General features: G+C 43.4%; 1 long non-coding RNA gene across 12 annotated transcripts in view; it reads left to right on the forward strand.

The window, feature by feature from the left end:
- LOC106014718 (uncharacterized) overlaps positions 1–18549 on the forward strand; it is a 127299-nt gene that overhangs the window by 15182 nt on the left and 93568 nt on the right. The gene's annotated exons all lie outside the window — the stretch shown is intronic.

Consider the following 18549-nt stretch of genomic DNA (forward strand, 5'->3'; position numbering starts at 1 on the left):
TCATGAAAAATGGGTTAATTTTGGCTACTTTGTGCTCCTTTTGCATTCTTGGTGAAATAAAATCTGAGTTTCAGATAACTGCTTAAGAATAGGGTATTTGGTTGTATTTGTCTGTTCAAATATCTGTAATCCAAGGGAGATATTGCCTAATAGAGCTGGATAGTATGTTTCCCTGTGAGAGCAGTGGCACAGAAATGCCACAAACAGCTATCAAGGATCTGTTTGCAGGAGCAGTTTTGCCTTTGGTCAATAAACTCTAAAAGAGCCTAATTAATGAGTGGGAAAAGAGCTCTGTTATCTGTGAGGTGGAGGACAGAAATGAAAGGGGTTAAGCAGTAAATATGCTTTGTTTCTTGCTCTTTTTTATATATATTTTTAAATCCTAACCTCTTCCTTTACATCCTCCTCTTAGGAAATTTCAATCCTAACTGACCTGGAGCTCTTGTCCCTACTGAAATTTAGATTTTTTCTGCCAAGAGATCCAATTCTTCTCTTTCCTCCCTGCATTTGTTTTCCTTTAGCTCCTAAAGGCAACCTGAACTGTAAGGTGGGGGCAACGTGTTTCAGTTTGGAAAACAGCAGTGCATACTCACTAGCTGACTTTTTTTCCCAAATTGGACAGAACAGAGAATACTTCCTACCCCACTCAAAATCATCTGCATGGAAAGATAAAATGGGAGTTAACAAGGGTCAGGTTTATGACAGGGAAAGAAGGCTGCTAATGACCATTATCTATGCCACAGGTTTAACTTCATTACTTTTGCATTAAGTTCTTAATGCCCAAAGCAATAAGCAAACTCAGTCCTGTTGAACTGTAGTAACCTAATCTCTCCAAACGAAATAGAGGGGAAATCAGAGTCATTTGACATGGCCTTTATTTCATCTTGTTTTCCCATCCCCCATGTGCATATTAGACATGTAGTGAGTTTCCCTTCCTTCTCACCGCCTTTTCTTTTATTTTCTTTTCCTTTCTTTCTTTTTTTTTTTCTTTTTTTCTTTTTTTTCCCTTTCCTTCTCTCCTGAGCTTTTTCTGGCTGTCCAAAGCTGTATTTGAAGCAGGATTTACTTTGATCAGAGTGTTTTGGCCTCCCATAATAATGGATGCAGGGTTTGTCACATATAGATATCTATCTTCTTTTTTTTTTTTGAAGTTCAGAGTTAGAAAAAATATGTCTGGAATCAAAAACTTCTGAATTGGAGAGGTAAGGCAAATTGAGCTGACCATGACTTCATGGGTCCCAGTAAGTCAGAGCTCAGATGTAGGAGAACACACTCGCTGGATGTTTTGCAGTGTTGTGTCCATTCTTCAGTTATGCTGACATTTATGGCTCTGAACATGCCCTACTAGATGTGCAAACAGTTTAGGTTTAGTGAGCAAAGAACAAACACCAGTAGAGAATTAAATGTAACTCATGATTTAGAATGAGATCAGCATTTCCATTGTTTCAGCTCTTTTCCTACTCACCCTCAACTTTGTCAACTAAAAAATAATGAAATACTCTCTTTTGGTGTGACCTGCAGACTTTTGTTCTGTAGCTGGGAAAGGAAAAGCCATTGAGTAAGAAGAGGGAACACAAACAGATTTCCCAATCTGTGCTGTTTCTAGACCAACAGGCTCAGCTTTTGACAAAGGATTCAAAACTACAGCACATCTTCTTTGGGGTTCCCCAACAGAAAAAGGGAAAGAGCCAGTGCTGGCAGGTAACTGGGGAAACTGCCCAATGGGTAAGGAATATATTGCTGCTTGTAGAGAAAGGATCCCAAAGTGGTAGCTACTTGAGGACTATGATAGATTAGATAGATATAAGAAAATAATATAAACTATGGAGAGTTAAGCAATGGATGTGAAAACCTGTGAAAAACACTATCAGCAATGTCATATATTACCATAATCCAATATTATAAGGTAACCTCCAGATGAGAACCTCACACTCCGAGTAATAAGTGCCGAAGGCTGAACATTTATCTTATGACCTGTTCCCTGTTTGGAACAATCAGGGTTACCTGATATTCGGGATGCTGAGAAAATTGTCCCTCTATAATAACGTTTTCCTGACATGCAGCACAAAGGATTTTAGTTTCCTTGTCCCTCTCTGTCTTGGAAAGAACATATCAATGTTTTTTTTCTGTAGCCAGGAAACTGTGGTTAGAATCAGGTCCAGTGAGGTTTGATATATCAGTCTGACAGTCATCATCTGTTTTAAGAAGTGGTATCTCCTCTCTGCAGACCTGTCTGCCTCCCCACTGCTTGGCTTAACACTATGGCTACTTTTTCAGCTTGTACCGGTTGCAGATTCTTCTTCAAATTGCCAACAATTTTTTCACCTTTCTCCCAAATGAGATTTCTCTTGTACTTTTAAAAGAAGGTCAAGTGAACTACAGTGTGTGTCAGTTCAAGCTGCAGGGAATGCCGCAGGTAGAAAGGAGTAAATGTGGATCCCACCCCAGGTGTGTGTAAATACCAGGAAATAAAATGGTCTCTACTACATCTCTGGTACTGACATAGGAGGAGGAGAATCAGCAAAGTGTTTTAAGAAATTGGAAATCTGTAAGTCTTCTGTTATGGGGGTACTGAGCTTGTCATGCTGAAGAGCTGAGCTTTGCCTCCCTTCTGTGGGAGGGAAGGGAGTGTATTTAATCCATGTGCTGGGGTCTTTGAGATTGCTGACCATCACATTCAAATGCCTCCAACTTCAAAAAGTTTCTGGCCTTTCCCAGTTCTCACTATCCTTATGCTCTTCCCCATCTCCTGAGTGATGACATCTCTTGATATCGTTCAGTTTATGTGGGAATCACAGAGATACTGTGCTTATTAATATATCATTGATCAGTTCTGAAAAAAAAAAGAAAAAAAAAAGATACCAAAAGACACTGAAAAGGCTGCAATTGCAGTAAAATAACCTCTCCCTTCAGTAAAAGAAATGAGAAAAGATGCATCCTTTTTAAACTCTGACTGCAGCCTCCTTTCAGACATGGGAAACAACTTCATTAGATGCCAAATTGGGTACTTAGCCACTAAGTGCCTATTTTTTGAACAAACAAGCTGCCACAGTTCTGAAGTTCAGGGTGAAGAGGGCTTAGGGAGAAGCAACACTATTTTCTAGGAGTGCAGAGCAGATCAAGGGCTTCTGTGCAGTGAACTATATCTGATTCAACACAGCCTGCAAAATTAAATTTTGTTCAGCTTAAGCATTTAATTACTGCAGATGTTCAGGAGATACTCTGTGAAGCATTACCTACTGGGGCCCTTTGGACAGATGCTGTTTGCTTTGACACTCCATCTGTCACTTAGAAATAATCACTGAAGCTTTAACTAGCATAACCCTGCAGGGCTGGTCCCATCAAGGCATGGCATGTAAGAGGTTAAAAATAAGGTCAAGGTCATTGCATGCCATGCATGTTAGAAGGTCAGTGGTGATTACCACTTCTTGCTCTCCAAAATTTTCAGTAAAGAGCACTGTAGGCATCATTACAAAAAGCCTTTTGCTTTCTGTCAGATCTTTGAATACAAATGATATTTGCCCTATAGCTTGTTAGAGCCCTATGCTCCGAGTGTATTTTGGAGATGAGCAAGATAGGATAGCAAAAAAATGGGAATTGCTCAGGTGTGTTGTCTTGAAAGACTTCATCCTCAGGTCTTGCACCTCTATGTTAGTTCTAAGCACAGATTCCACAGAAACTTTCGATTTACTCTATTTTATGCATCATCCTAATGGGTATTCAATTTCCATTTTATTAGGTTTCTGCGGATTAATTATTTGACCACTATCCTCTCTTCTGTTGGCTCTTGGATTGTAGTATCTGGTCCTTTTACTAAGATGTCCATCAACCATTCCCAGCCCCGTTTGGTCAATGAGACTTTTCCATTCTCTGAATTGCCGCTAACAGATTCACAAAGCTGCAAACTTTTCCAGGCCCCTAGTACACATCACCATGAGTTTAGACTTTCCCATAGCAATTGTGATTGACTCATAATTAACAGTACTTACGTTACCACTAAGTTTATGGCATGATCCATTCCTCTCTTTGTCAGGAGTAACTCCCCGAGGCTGCTGCCTTCTCCCCACCCCGGCGGTTACAACGAGGATATTCAGCAGTGCTAAGAGGGTCGCCGGGAAGTACTAGTTAGTTACTAGCAGAATGAAACTGCTAGCATCGATCTCTCGGATGGGAGACCTTGTGGCTAGTAGATTACCTTTTCATCCTACCCCTAACAAACAACTACTTTTTATATGTCACCTTCCTTTCTGGGTGATTGTAGGGGATGTCAGCTAATAAGTGCTCCCCGTTGCTTTGTCAGGCTCATCAGGTAGGAAGCATTCAGAATAGTTTTTTTTTTTTTCCTGAATTGGTGACTTGGTTATATGTAATACCATCTTTTCCACTCCTCATTTTCTTCCCAGTCCTGGGCCCCATCTAAGTAGATTACAGCCATTGATTTAAACATTCAGTCATGCACATCATTCTGCGAGGATCAGTAATAGCAGCTAGGTCAAATGAGTGCTTATAAATGACTAATTCTATTTCCTCTTGTTTATTACCCAGGCTTTTGGCATTGGTATAGTACGTTATAGTATAGTTAATTAAATAATTTCTTCTTCCCATCCTCTCTTTGCATTCAGTGCCTTCTTGACCACAGCCTCCAGTGGAAATCCATCAAGGGACGGGTTCGCTGCTGCTGTTGGTAGATGATGGCTGGGGGCTCTCCTCGCCTCCCTGGGGTACTTCTGCATGGGAGACAAGTGCTACAGCATAAGAAGCTACCCCCACCCATGCTATTCCTGTCTTGCATCTAAGCTGAGAGCTGAGAGATGGAGGTCAGGGGCTCCCTTGTGGCTTTTATTTTGCCCTGTAACATACAATTCTGCCTCTTCCCTGGCCTTCTGTATTGGCATATTACTGTGCTGTGCTATCTTTTTGGTCTCTACCCCATATTGAAAGAAATAGCTGGTATCAAGGAACATGCTTTGCCTCATGAAATCAATTACCCTTGTTCAGTGGGCTTTCTGGAGATTCTTATTTCTTGCATCCTGACTTATGCTTCTGTGTCTGATTTCTATTACTGCTTACCCTTTATATATATTTTGTTCCCTTCTTCAACTGAGGGAGAATATTTTTTCTGATTAAGTGTTGGCTGCAACTCCTCATCCCAGGATTTAAATAGACTAGCTTTTTTTTTTTCTTCTGTTTTACCAGCACTAAATTCACACAAAATAACAGAAAGCCAAGCCCATACACTGTCAAACAGAGACACTCTCACAGTGTGGTGACCCTCTTTCTGTCACCTGCCACATTTCTTATGCTCAACCTACAGCTGTGAAACTTTTCCCCCTCTTTTCCAACAACAAAGTCCAAAGAACGCTCCTCAGTTTGATGCCTGTCTCAATTTGCAGAACATCCTTAGACAGAAATGACATTGATAACAGCGAGAGAAGAGTCTTCATGAAAGCAGCAGCAGCCTTTCATTGCCAGCTCCTCCGGTGGGTTGGAGCTAATAACAGCCATGCTGCAAACTTTATTTAGTTTGTATGGGCCTGTTCCAGAGCCTTCCTATTGACTTCAGGGGTACTGGATCAGGCTGTATGGTAGCTACGGCTTTGCTTTATGACTCAGTGTCACTGCTTTGGAACAGACTCTGACAGATCAGTCAGATTTTCCATTAAAACATTCTCTGAGGATAGAAATGAGTGCTCAGCTAGTTGCCTGCTGACAAAAATGTCTAATTTTTCACTTGTGTATTTTTCCCAAATAACTTTCCCCTTTGCTATTAGAAACTTCTGGACTTCAGGTGGGACACTTTGGGAGTGTCTTATGAAGAGCTGAGAATATCTGCTTGAATCTTTGCCAGCTAGTCCTGTGTCTGAATGTTCTTTGTGTCCTTTCAGTCTGTTTCCATGTTGCTACCTGAAATGAGAGGAAACTGATTTTTAGATCTGCAGACCATATTTCCAGCTAGTCTTCTGCGATAGCTGTTGCTGTCATATGACTAATTGATCTGTGACTAAATAGCTATAATAGTAAAATCAGTTTAGCCTAATACCATAAAAATCAAACCTAAAGCTGTGACTCTTTAAAGCAGTACTTATGTGCTGAGCATGTTCTCCATTAGAGAAAAGAAGACTGTTTGCATTACCAAGCTAAAGTATATATTTGCCTCTTACCATATAAACTTTTCCAGAGGTTAGCTTTCTTTGGACTGTATTTTTTTTTCTTCTGTTTTCTTTCTGAGTGCAAATCAGACCTGAGTTTTGTAATCTGACTTGTGTTTTATTTTGGTTGTTTCATTCTTGGAAGTGATCAGGGGTGCGGAGTGAATTTGCCCATGTAACACATCTGCTACTGCTCTGATGCTGTTCCATATTGAGTGCTGAGCCATCCATACTGCACTCAAGTTCGGCCCCAGGAAGGAAGGGGATGCATTTCTCTTCATACAAAGTAGATCACTGGTCACAGTTGCTTTTCAGCCTCTTTCTCTAACAAGTAGGGAGATCCACAGAGATGCAGAATGATTTCAGTCAGCAGGAGAAAGAGAATGTGTGTGTGACAGCACTCACTGAGGATGGACAAGTGCATAGGGAAGTTGTAGATGAAGGTAACTCTGCCTACAAATTCATGAGACATCTCCTGATATTCATCTATTTTTCTCCCTAATGACAGGGAAAGATAGAAGATTGCTTGATCAGAGCAAATACAGGTAGTGATATAGGTGGATGCATCTTCATTGTCTTCATGGTAGTTAGGAAAATCCCTGCTAGGCACCCCGGGAATATAGACTTGCACTTCTGTGATGGAGTTGCGTCTGAACAAAGAGAGATTGGGATGGAGTAGACTGAAGTTGCAGAGCAAACCTTGGCAAACAGTGGTGAAGTCAGAGCATTAGAAAAAAATTACTTCCTGCAACCCGGTGCTCAGAAGAAGAAAAGAAATAAACAGCAAATTATTAGCAATTCACTGTTTTGTTGATGTCTGCTCTTCTTGTTGGTTTTCTTCTTCTCTGTTCTAGGAACTCTAGATTAGTGCTATAAGGAATAATCAATTAATGCTTAGAAAGCAATTATAATGATTCCCAGTTTACACATGAATAAACAGAATGCAGCTTAGGTGACTGAGTCACAATCATTTTCTGAGTCTGATAGGGCATGGACAGCAACAAAGAGCCTGCTCAGCACTTATGCTCTAATTGCTATTTTGCTGGAAAAGTTGGGGCTGGAGATCAAACAGACAGAAATGAGTTATGAAGCTCTCTGAATGTAAATTGCTCTGTCCTGTGTTTAAAAACAAAAACAAACCAACACTACATGCTGTAGTGATTTCACAAGTGCAGCACAGCTAAGGCAAGACTGGTTGAGGTTTCACAGGATGACCATGGGTCATGCCAAGGGCAGGGCCCAAGCATTGTGACTGTAGTGATGTGCTTAACCACAAGACCATCTTTCCTCCCTCTGAGAAATTGGTATTTTACTATGGAGTACCTCATCACATAACTCCATATGTGATATGTTCTCTTGTGTTCAGCCTGAAACATGGTTAATGTAAAAGTATACTTATTATGTGGGGCATAATTCGTAATGTCTTTCTTTTATTGGAAAATTCACAGCTTCAGTTCAAACGAGTGGCCCAGTACTGTAATTCCTCATTTATATTATTCATAGTACTGCACGTCCAGTGAGTAAGTGCCTTTTGTACTATGTGGTGAGATAGGAGATGATACATTGTAAGGATCATTTTTTCTCTTTTCACCTCTTGGGATGAAGGTGTTGCCATGATGTAAAAACAAGTCAGGATGAAGTTCCCCCTTCGTATCTGGGGACATATTTTTGCTATTTGAAAGCCCACAAAGACAATGCAATTTTAGAAAAGCAAGCACAAGCTTTGGTATTGTACTTGGTACCCTAACAGCCAAAAGAGTAAGCCAGCTTTCAAGACCTCCAGGGTCATTTTATTTTTTGGGCTGATGCCTGAAGCAGGAAGGAAACAGCTTGATGTGTAGGTTTTGCTTTGAGCTTCCAGTGCTGGCAGCAAAAAGCAACTTCTTTTGACATGCAAGTTGACTTTAACCAATGGAAAAAGCTGTATAGGACAGTAGGCTCACAGAATCCTAGAATGGTTTGGGTTGGAAGGGTCCTTAAAGGTCATCTAATTCCAACCACCCTGCCATGGGGGTTGCACATAAGTTGCCGTTATATTCAAGTGCTGCCGTTCAGAGCCATAGTACAGTTCCTTGTCTATCACAGAGCCAGTTTACTTTTGATCTCTTCAGTCTATACTTGACATTCCAGCTGTTTTTCTGTCTCTCTCTACTTAATTTCAGGCTTTTTCTCTCCAGTCTTTTTCAGGTTTTTCATTTTTCCTTGTTTGTATGAAATCCATCTTGGAGACACTTGTTGCCCTGTTCTCTGATCTGTTTTGAGCCTCTGCCAGCTGCTGCTGCCAGTGGATAAAATGACTGAGTCACCACTTTGTGAATTTTGCATTTGCTTGTGGGGTGGCAGAGCCAAGGCCATCATGAACAAATCAAGCAACCACAACAAAGGCCCCAAACACAAACACTGGGACTTAACCTCAAAGCACATGCTGAAGCCCGATGAGGTGACAGCCAGCGAAATACATACCAAAGGACCTCAAAGCATTACTCAGTCTCAGTCCTACTTTAACCACATCAGAGGCATACACCTCACACAGCTCCAGATCAGGGGAGAGGGTGGAAGGCAAAGGTAGCAGTGACCAAAGGACCTTTTAGCTTCTTCTAGAATGAATTTATCAGAGCTGAGCAGCAGATGGGGATGGGTGAGGGGGAGAAAAGAAATGGGGGGAAAAAAAGCCTAGGGTTATTGGGTACAGCAAAGCTGCAGTTGAACAAAACAGCAGAAAATGCAAGAGGGAAGGTCCAGCTTGGCAGACTGCCTCCTTCTCTGCACGGTCTCCTGTGATTTTGGGTCCAAATGACTTTTACCTTGCTTCAGCTGGGACAGCTGGGCAGTTTGCTTCCCCAGACCAGCACCAATTCCCTAAAGCAATGGCAAGGCCTAGCATGTGGGCTGTGATTCTCTTGGGGTGTGTGGTTCGATCTGTACCTGCTCCTGTGAGATTGTCCTGATGCTGACTTGTTTGCAGTAGTGTTTTCTCATTTCCAGTGCTTTCTAAATGTCCTGCTTATTAGCCTAAGAAACATTATTATCAGGAAACAAATAGTGTCTCTGGTTGACCTGAAGGGCCAGATATGTTTGGGCTTTTCACCTTTGTCTGCTGGCACAAGAGCTTGCCAAAAGGTGATGATTTTTGCCCTGTGTGCTAGCAGTGATTACCTAAACACAGGGTTAGTCAGCTCTGTGATTCCAGTGGATGTTTTGTTGCTTAACTTTGGGTTGATCACGGTCACCCCTATGCTACCAGCAGAGACTGGTGGGCATTTCCCATAACCTAGGTATGAGGGCTCTGTGGCTGCCCTCAGGTTTGGTGACTTTTGTTGCCAGCATGTTTCATTAGGGATTCATTAGGGACAGGTGAAGGACTGAAATGCACACATCCAAACTGCAAGCACGGGATGAGACTGTATTCATTTGTTTAAAATATCCCGGCCTGTTAGGTTGGAAATAGCCCTATAGTAAAAAAGATTTTTCTTTCTTTGGCCCTGATGCAAAGGGGAAATGGGTTCCTATTTGCATTGTCCCCACAGTGTTTGTGTAATTAATGTACGTGGGGGTTCTCCCTCCCCCACCCTCTCCCAAGGTAAAAAATGACCTTGTCAAAACTTAGATTACAAAATCTTAGTTACTAAGCAATGGGTAGGGCCCCACTGGGATGGCATCCCGGCTCCTGAAATGGTATGTATAGTAAAAACTAATAAAAATGGTGTCAGAGGCTCTCAGGCTTCCAAGTCCCCTGCTGTGTGACCCCCTGATCCCAATTTATTAGCTGAACCCAGGGAAGCAGACAAACCTCGCTGGCTCCAGACTGTAGGCTCCAAGAAGGGAAATAATGCGAGCTCCAGAGCGGTGGCTCCAGAGCAGGAGGGGAGGAGAGGGAGGGAAGCCCTGGTGGAAAATGGGGGGCCGAGAGTAGGCCCGGAGGGCACTGCTGCTAAGAGCTGTCTAAACAGGACAGGGAAGGGAAGCTGGCTCCATATCTCCATACCTTGGCGTTCAGATGCTTTAAACATGTCAGAGAGGAAGGGAAGGAAGGGGGTGGGGAGAGCGGGCTTGTGAGGAGGCAACAAACCAAAGTGGTTTCCTTTCATGTGTTAGCTGCGTGCTTTGCTCTGTGCTCACCTTGTGCTGGTGACAGAGGATTTAGCAGCTGGGGGTGGCAGATGGAGTGCCAGAGAAGTGCCCCGCGGGTCAGAGGGGGTGCATCTTCCCCTCCCCTCTCCCAACTGCATGGGTTTTTCATCAAAGCATTAAAGGCGATGCAGCACATCGCGGTACCGTGACCCCCCTGGATTTCCTCTGTGGTATCTGATACACCTGGCAATTGTAGCATGTTGAATGAGGGAGGTATGACTTTTCTTTCTTTCTTTTTTTATTGAAAAGCTGCCAAAGCAAAGTGATATTGATGAGGATGGCTCACTTCGATTAGCAGAGACTGGCTAAGGACGCCCCCCCCCCCCCCCCCCGGCCTGTTTTCCTCCCCCTCTTCTGCCTCTGATAAGAGGCCTGCATTCGGGTCAGCAGTTGTCTGTCCAGTTTGTGCTTCCCATCTATGCCCAAATCAAGCTTAAGTAGGGGCAAGAAGCGTTACAATAACTCTCCTTCTTTAATGCCAGCTATTGCATTTGAAGTGTTTTGGCTTTCCAAGGGCGATCTTATCAGGAGAAGGCGATGCACTTTTGTGGAGGCATGATTACGCAATAAAGCGGCTCGTGATGAAAATGAATGGATTAAGGCTGTGGGGAAGGTAACAGCAACAGAGCTGGCCTCATGCCTTTTCCAAGTCTTTATACCTGTGTAATTTGTAGTTTGGGAGTGCGTTTGGGATTTCCTGAGGAGGGACCAGCCCAGTGTTTCTTCTGCCCAGTGGCCTTAATGTTTGTTGCTCAAAGCAAAGCAAGGCAGGCCTGTGGCTTTGGCTGCCCTAGTGCTGTCTGCCTTGTACCAAACAGGGCTGTGGTTATGCTCCAGCTTACCTGGAGGGATTTTGGAGAAGGACCCTTGGATGTAAAACCAGTACAGATGACAAATGTGGGGGCTGGCAAAGCCTGTGTGTACAGGCAGGTTTTCCCCTTCATGCTATTCGGCTGCAGCTCCATAAACCTGGGTTTTCCTGGCTCTGTTTTCTTTCTTTTTAAATTACTGCCAGGGTGATCAGTTAAAACAACCACATTGTTTGTGTTTTCTGTAGTCAAACACAGGAATCCTTAAATGTTGTCTAATGAAAAGAAATGTAACTTACTCCCTGTGTAGCTGTAATCAGCACAAGTCTGAGGGCTAGCGGGAGTTTTTGGTAGAAGATCAAGATGTATTTTGTCCTCTGTGCACTGCAACCAAAGGGAGCCTAAACCTGCACCAGACTGGGCTAAGGTGTTGCTGTTGTTGAATAAAGGAACCTGAAATGCTGCTCATGATCTGCAGCTTGGTGTTTCCCCAGTCCTATGCCATGCGATGAAATGGATGTGAGCCTTTGGAGGGAAAGGTGGGTGATGAAGGGGAACATGGCTGGGAAATAATGCTTTCCTGCGTGTCCCGGGGCTGAGGGTAGGGGGGTATGGTCATGGCTACTGTAGCTCATACCTCCATCTGCTGTCTCCAAGGGGCTGAAAACAGAAGTGGAAGGATGGTCCCGAACAGGTAGGGTCCCTTCTGTACAGGCTTCAGTAAGAAGCAGCCTCAAACCTAAACTAATAGCGTAGTCACACTGCTTCAGGACACGTGTTAGGCTTTCTGATGTGGATGCATCATCTGGATACTGGTCTGCAGATAGCTGCAGCCATGCCCTACGAGCCCTTCCTGAGGTTTGGGATGGGGAAGGCAGCTCCCCTAGATGAGTGCTGTTGTACGGTTTGGCTGTGGTGGAGCCTCAGTATCCTCAGTTTTAGGGCAATGGTCTGGTTGCCCTACTTGTGTGCTGAAGAAGTGCAGGGGTGAAGAGCTGTGAGTTATTAATGTGGATTTCCCATAACCTTGGTCGGGTTGCACTCACTGTATGGTCCTTGCCATTTGTGTCTGAAGCATCATTTTTCTCCTGATAAGCTGAAATTCTGTGTGTTGTGGGATGATTTTTATCTTGCCATCACAGGCAGCATGCACTTTAAGTGTGAAAGGAACTGCTTTGCTTTGTAATTTAGGCATGAGGAGGGATTATTTTGCAAGAGGTCATGGGAAATTGAGAGAAGTTATGGTCAAGTTGTGCCCTCTGGAATATGCTGTGGGATGAAGATGTGGAGAGAGATATCTTCACTTTTCTTCCTTTCCCTTTTTTGTTGATGATTCAGAGCAGAAATGATCTGTGTCGTTTTATGTCAGAAAAGATGCTGGGCCGATCTGAAACAAAAGGAGAAAAGCAAGTCACTGTGTCAAGTGAATTTGTGGTTTAGTTGAACGAAAGCCCAGTCTTGCCAACTCATGGTTTGATCATCAGTGCCGCAATGCATAGTCCTTTCTTACAGCTCCAGCTCTTGAGTTATGGAAGATCTTAAAATAAATCCCCCCCGACTTCTCCGTAAGTTTTGTGATTACGAAGAAAATGTACAAAACGTGACCTCAGTGTACCCTGAGGACTGAGGTACTGGAAGGCAATGGATTAAAAGTTAGCTCAGACTGCAAAGTGAGAAAGAGGCTGATACACAGTCCATGTCTAAAGACAAAGGAAAAATGAGTTTTCAGTATTCTTACTCATACTTTGAACAACACAAAAGAAGTTCCTGTGCTTATGACCTGACAAGGAGCTTCAGATCACCTATTTGTAGCTTCATGGATGGAGCTAAGTGGGTTGGAGTCGAATTTAGAAGTGTCGTGGAGATGTTTCACACATGTGAAGGCAGGAGAGCAGCTCTTCTGAGTTTTGACCAGTGCTGTGGTCTTGGTCATGTCTGTGTAAATCCTGGGAATAACACTGCCCTGTGTAAATCAATGTTTTCTTCCTGAATTGTAGAACAAACCAAAAAAGTGAAAAGAGATCTTCTGCCCACCTCTGACACAAAGTGACAGATAAGGGCTTGTGTTTGTTGGTGATGTTTTGTTTTGTGGTTTGTTTTTTTTTTTGGTTGTTTTTCTGTCTTCTTAAAACTAAGATCAAGGAGGAAGGTGTTAAAATCTCTGTTTGCAGTAAGGCGCTTTTGTCCCTTAGTGGGACGAAGTAAGGTGTATGCACACACTCAGTGAACCCTGTGCTTGATGACTGTCAGTGCCACTGGATGTTCACCTCCAGGTGGATGTTCCTGCACAGAAAATCCTTGAATTAATGCAACAGTTCCGGCTTTGAGAGCGCTGAAAGTGGCACGTGCGCTTAGAAGTATGGCAAATGCAGCCATAGGATGCCAGTGAACAAACTAATTCTGTAACATGAAGGAAACATCGCCTGCACCCGTTCCTGACCTTGAGTGCAGGCTTGGGAGCATGAAATGTATTTTATCTCTTTCTGCTGTATCAGTTGGTTTAGGAAAGAGATTTCCTTGAACAGAATAAAAGATGCTGGCGAGTTCAGGGCTGGTTTCTGGATGGCACTTAAGGGCAAGGCTAGGTTAGACCATAGCATGGGTGTTTGCCAGGGCAAGTTTGCTGACAGTGACTGGAGCAGGCAGGAAGAGCGACACAGAGAAATGTTCACCTGGGTACGTGAAACAAGCTCCGTGAATTGAGATGTGAAGTAGGCCAGCAAAGATGTAAAGGACAAGAAAGGAGTATGGGAGCATCTCCCTCAGGTCAGATTTTGGACGCAATAACCTGTTCCTGTCAGGCTATGTTAATGTAAATAGGTTAATGACCGGTTTGTATTTTGCCATTAATCCTACCTCCAATTTCTACTCAGGTGCAGTTATGACTTTGCCAAGTAATTCCAGAGGGACGGGTCAGAGGTGAATTTAGCAAAGAAAAACAAAGTTCATGGAATTCACCCTAATTTCAATGTAACCTGATAGAGATTATGCAGAAACATTGCTGCCACCACTGTGTGAGACAGCATTTATCTGTCCCACCTTGCTGGTGTGCAAGGCAGGGATTTGAAGTACAGACACAAATGGGTGCTGTGCTCCTAAGAGGGTGGTAGCTCCCAAACCCTGCTGAGCTTCTCTGAGCACTGCAGATGGCAAAACAACCCCTTTGATGTCAGCTTCATTGGTGTCTCACCCAGGAGAGGGAGAAATAATTCTGAATTAATCTGTAATTGCCTTATATTTAAGGAATTGTTCTTAAAAAAAAAAATCTTCTGTTTTTTTGTTTTAAGTATTAGTCTCGCTGTTTGAGGAAAGAATTACTTCCTTGGTTTAGTTGCTCAGCTTTTCTTAAATTGAATCTAATTTATGAGATCAGGGCACCATGGCCTGCAGTCTTTACACTAGTTCAGACATTAGGGATAAAACCAAAGGGCAGAGCTGAGCCCGGGGAATACAGAATAGCATTTCAGTGCAATCGTGTTATTTACACAAACATGGCAGTCCATAGTCCTAGTGAGGATATCTCGCCTTTCTAAAGTTTAAAACATCGAGGTCTACAGAGATAAGTGGGGCAGAAAAGCCTGGAACAGTGCAAGAATAAATACTGGTTTTATAATAAATACTGGTTATAAGGAGCCTGATGGGGAGGGAGCATCTTGTGATCAGGCTATGGAGTCTCGGATCTACAAATGATGGTACCAGGTTCGTTCCCTCTTTATTCCCATTGTCAAAAGCCTTTTCTTTTTCTTGCCATCCAGAGGCAGACAGACAGGGTTTGTCTGGGTGAGAACAAAGCACGTGCCCCTTTCCCAGGGCTTGTCAGCACCATGGTGATGTGGGTATGGCAGGGAGAGTGGGGCTCCGAATGGACCTTCTCAGGAGGTGAATTGGCTGTCACTTAACAGCTCAGGTGATTTGCAGTGCCTGTGTATTGGCAAAAAAAAAAAAAATATTCTCCAGTGTATTTGGGAAAGACATAATAGCTTGGTCATGTGCTGGAAAGAAATGACTCATTTCATATCAGGTCTAAGTGAAACTAACGTATTACTCATTTTTATGCAACTCTAGTAAATTGTACTTATTAAAAAGGAGGGGGGGAGGGAGGAGGGACAATTACCTAAAGTTTAACCAACATGTACTAGAAAATTAATTTAGAAATATGGTTGACCTCAGCTTCCTTGTAATGAAAATCTGCTGACAAATCTTGTGATTTTGTTTCTCTTTTTAAAGCAGCCTTTGGGGTTGCTTGCAGTTCAGTTATCAGTCCCAGCTACTGAGTCAAATCCTGGCTGGCTGATTTTACCATTTCTCTTCCAAGGAGACAATCTAGGTTCAGTTGACTTCTGGGCTTTCTACACTGTGTATTGATAAAGCGTCTGAGTCCATGCCCATTGTGGAGGTCTGCTGTTGGTTTGTGAAAGGGCTCTGCTGCTGCTGGGCTGTGGGCCCGGCTTAGTGGCTCTGTACACGCTGGTTGCTCGCTCTTCTGATGATGCCAAACTCTTGTGAGATGTTCCTGAACCGAGATAGACATGGTCCCTCCCTCACAGCCCCTCGCTGATTTTTTGCTGACTTTCTTCAGCTTACATCAAACAACCCAAAACGCATTCTCAGCTGTGACGCTACTTATCATTGAATTCTGATTAATCAAAGCCGTATATACAGAAGAGCTAGAAAAATGGCAGCAATTCTCAATTAGAATATCCCGAACAACCTTGTCACTTCTTTCATAAGCATTACTTTTATTTTCAAAGGTAAAACAAGATCATCATCAAGTGCTATTGTTCCTCAGCCACACTTGCTGTGTCTGTGTGTGGAAGTCCCACATGCCACTGAACTGATAAAGATCACAGAGAGGTCTCTGCATTCTCCAATGTTCTTTTTTTTTATTTTTTCTTTTTCTTTTTTAATCTGTGATTTCCATTCACATCTGCTGAGTTCACCAAACAGATAATACCTGGTGCCTTTCTATCAGATCTGTGGAGTTGGCACTGAGCTGCTGGATGTGGCGCTGCCCTGTGAAATGCCATGGGGGCTCCTTCACCCCCCCAGAGGCAGTGCACGGGGGGCAGTCAGAGTTCATCTGATGGGGCTTTTGGTGAGAGTTTGGCTTAGGAAGGGACTAAGGAGAATAGATTTATGTATTATAAAAGGAGGATTTAATTATATATATATATATATATATATATATATATATATATATATATATATATACAATTTTTATTTATTTATTTATTTTTGTCTCTGTAAGTCACTCTTCTGGGCCATATCGTGAAAGAAAGGATCCTGGGGAAAAAACAAGCTACTAAAGCAATGAGAGTGAGAGGGGTGGACACTTCTCTGAAGCTGGAGAGGCCTAATCCTTGCCATTCCTTCAAGTGCAAAAAGTGCTTAAGCTTTTGGAAACAAGTGCTGAAAGCAAACCAAGCAGAGCCCATGGACTCCTCCAACTCGAAGAATTTAATAGACTTGTCTTGGTGACTGGGTGAGACTGGTTAGGAAGTGCCCAGAAACTTATCTAATTTTTCCAGCTATTGCAGTTGATGTAATGAAAGATCTTATTTCTGCCTGAAAACATTGTTGTGCCTATGTCCTTAGACCCCTCAGTGCTGAAGCAATGCATTGCAAGAAAAATATTTGTGAGATGAAGTTGAAATATGGTTTCTTCCTGTTGTTCATCAGCAGTTCTGGGAACCCCAGTTCTGAGTGCAGTGAAATGTAGTTCTTTCGTATTGCTCTGATTATGATGAAAAAAAGTTATTTTCCTCTTCTTTTTGTATTCACTCTTTAGTTTGTCATTAAAAAAAAAAAAAAGGCTATTTGCTAGTAAGCTGAGACATGTTTTCAAAGGCCTTGGTGTGTAATGTGGTGTTTTTATATATATGAAAAAATCAGATTTTAATTTTTCCATCTCTAATTAAAAGGTCAGTCAAATATGGAAGGTTTTATAGAAATAAAATTTAAAAACAGGATTAATAACGTGGATTGTAGCTGCAGGAAGTAGTTTTGGAGATCTGGGCAAAGCAAAATCAGAGTTCAACAAATTCACTGCTGCTTTATGACAGTCACATCTATGCGTCAGCAAAACAGGATTTGCTCTCATCCACAAATGTTCCCCTTGGAGAAGATCACAGCTTCTGCATTTCCCAGCCTCTGCGAGGCCTGGCTGGCATGCGGATGGGACTCAGCTCGCTCTTGGCAGCCGGTGGCCTCCCTGGCTGCCAGCCGTGGCCGTGGCAGTGCGGAGGGAGCGTTCTGCCTCATGCACGGGTGCCACTGCCGGCAGCTCAGCACCAGTTCATGGTGAGCTGCTCTGCACAAGCCTGGGCTGCAGCTAACTCAGTTGCTGGGCAGGGAACATGTTCATGGACCCTCTTCCTTGTACACATGAATGGGAGAGGCACTGAGGCTCATAGCAGTGACGTTTTGTGCTCTGGTTGTGGCTAGGTTTTGTACTAACCCTTCGTTGCCAAAAAAGTAACCCAGCCCACCAACACTTTTTTTTTTTTTTTTGTAATGCTGTGGAGCTACTCCAAGCATCTGACTGACTTTGTCATCCTTTCCTTGGCAAAGCAGCCCTACCTCCCCAGTAGAGTGACTCAGGATGTTCATCTTGCTGGCTAAGGCTTTCCCTCCCTTGGTGTCACCGTACACCCTTTCCCTCCCTCCTGTCCTCTGCTCCCTGGTGTTTTTAGCAGTGGAGCTTGTTGAAAAACAGAACCATCTTCTTCAGTGTCGATCTTTGACACTTTCTGATGTGCTCCCCTGAGCCACGCTTCATCGATCTGTTCAGACAAGTTCCTCCACCTCCTAATGCAGCGCTCGAATCCCTGACTGCTCTCCTTCACAGGGGTTAAAGAGTATGGCTTTTGAGAACTTTAGCTTTCCACCAGGTTGAAGGGGAGATGAATGGGATCTGTGCAGTCCTGGTCCAGCACCCTCAAGGTTATGTTCCCAGCCAGCAGCCAGGTTGCTGAGCCCTTCCAGCGCTGTCTGCATCTGTCCCATCTGGAAAGGGTCAGGGAAAATTGTGTTGGTTGGAAATGCAGGACTACCTCAGGTAGGAGATTTGGCAGGAAAATTTTGGCAGGAAAACTGGTGCGTAGCCTATGATCATGTACAGCTCTAAGAGAGGACATACTGCCGGCAGTGTGCCATCTCTGGGATTTATAGGGCCATTTGGCTGCACAGTGAGCCCATGATGATTTATACCAAGCAGGAAGAAAGGAAGTTGGCAAAATGTTATTTTAACCAGCAGCTGTAGCTTGGTAAGTGAAGTGGTGTGAAGACTGGTCCTAGCACTAGAGGTGAGGGGAGCTGACGGTGTGTGTCACTGACCTCCAGCTGCAGAAGAACGTCTCTGGCACAGCTGTTTCACGGTGGCCATGCATCTCCCTGCTTTGTCTCCAGGCACCTAGGAGCTGAATGCAGAACTGGGATTTTGCGTGCACCCAGGATCCCGA

The sequence above is a fragment of the Anas platyrhynchos genome, chromosome 21 (assembly GCF_047663525.1).
Source record: "Anas platyrhynchos isolate ZD024472 breed Pekin duck chromosome 21, IASCAAS_PekinDuck_T2T, whole genome shotgun sequence".
In the NCBI taxonomy this organism is placed as follows: domain Eukaryota; kingdom Metazoa; phylum Chordata; class Aves; order Anseriformes; family Anatidae; genus Anas; species Anas platyrhynchos.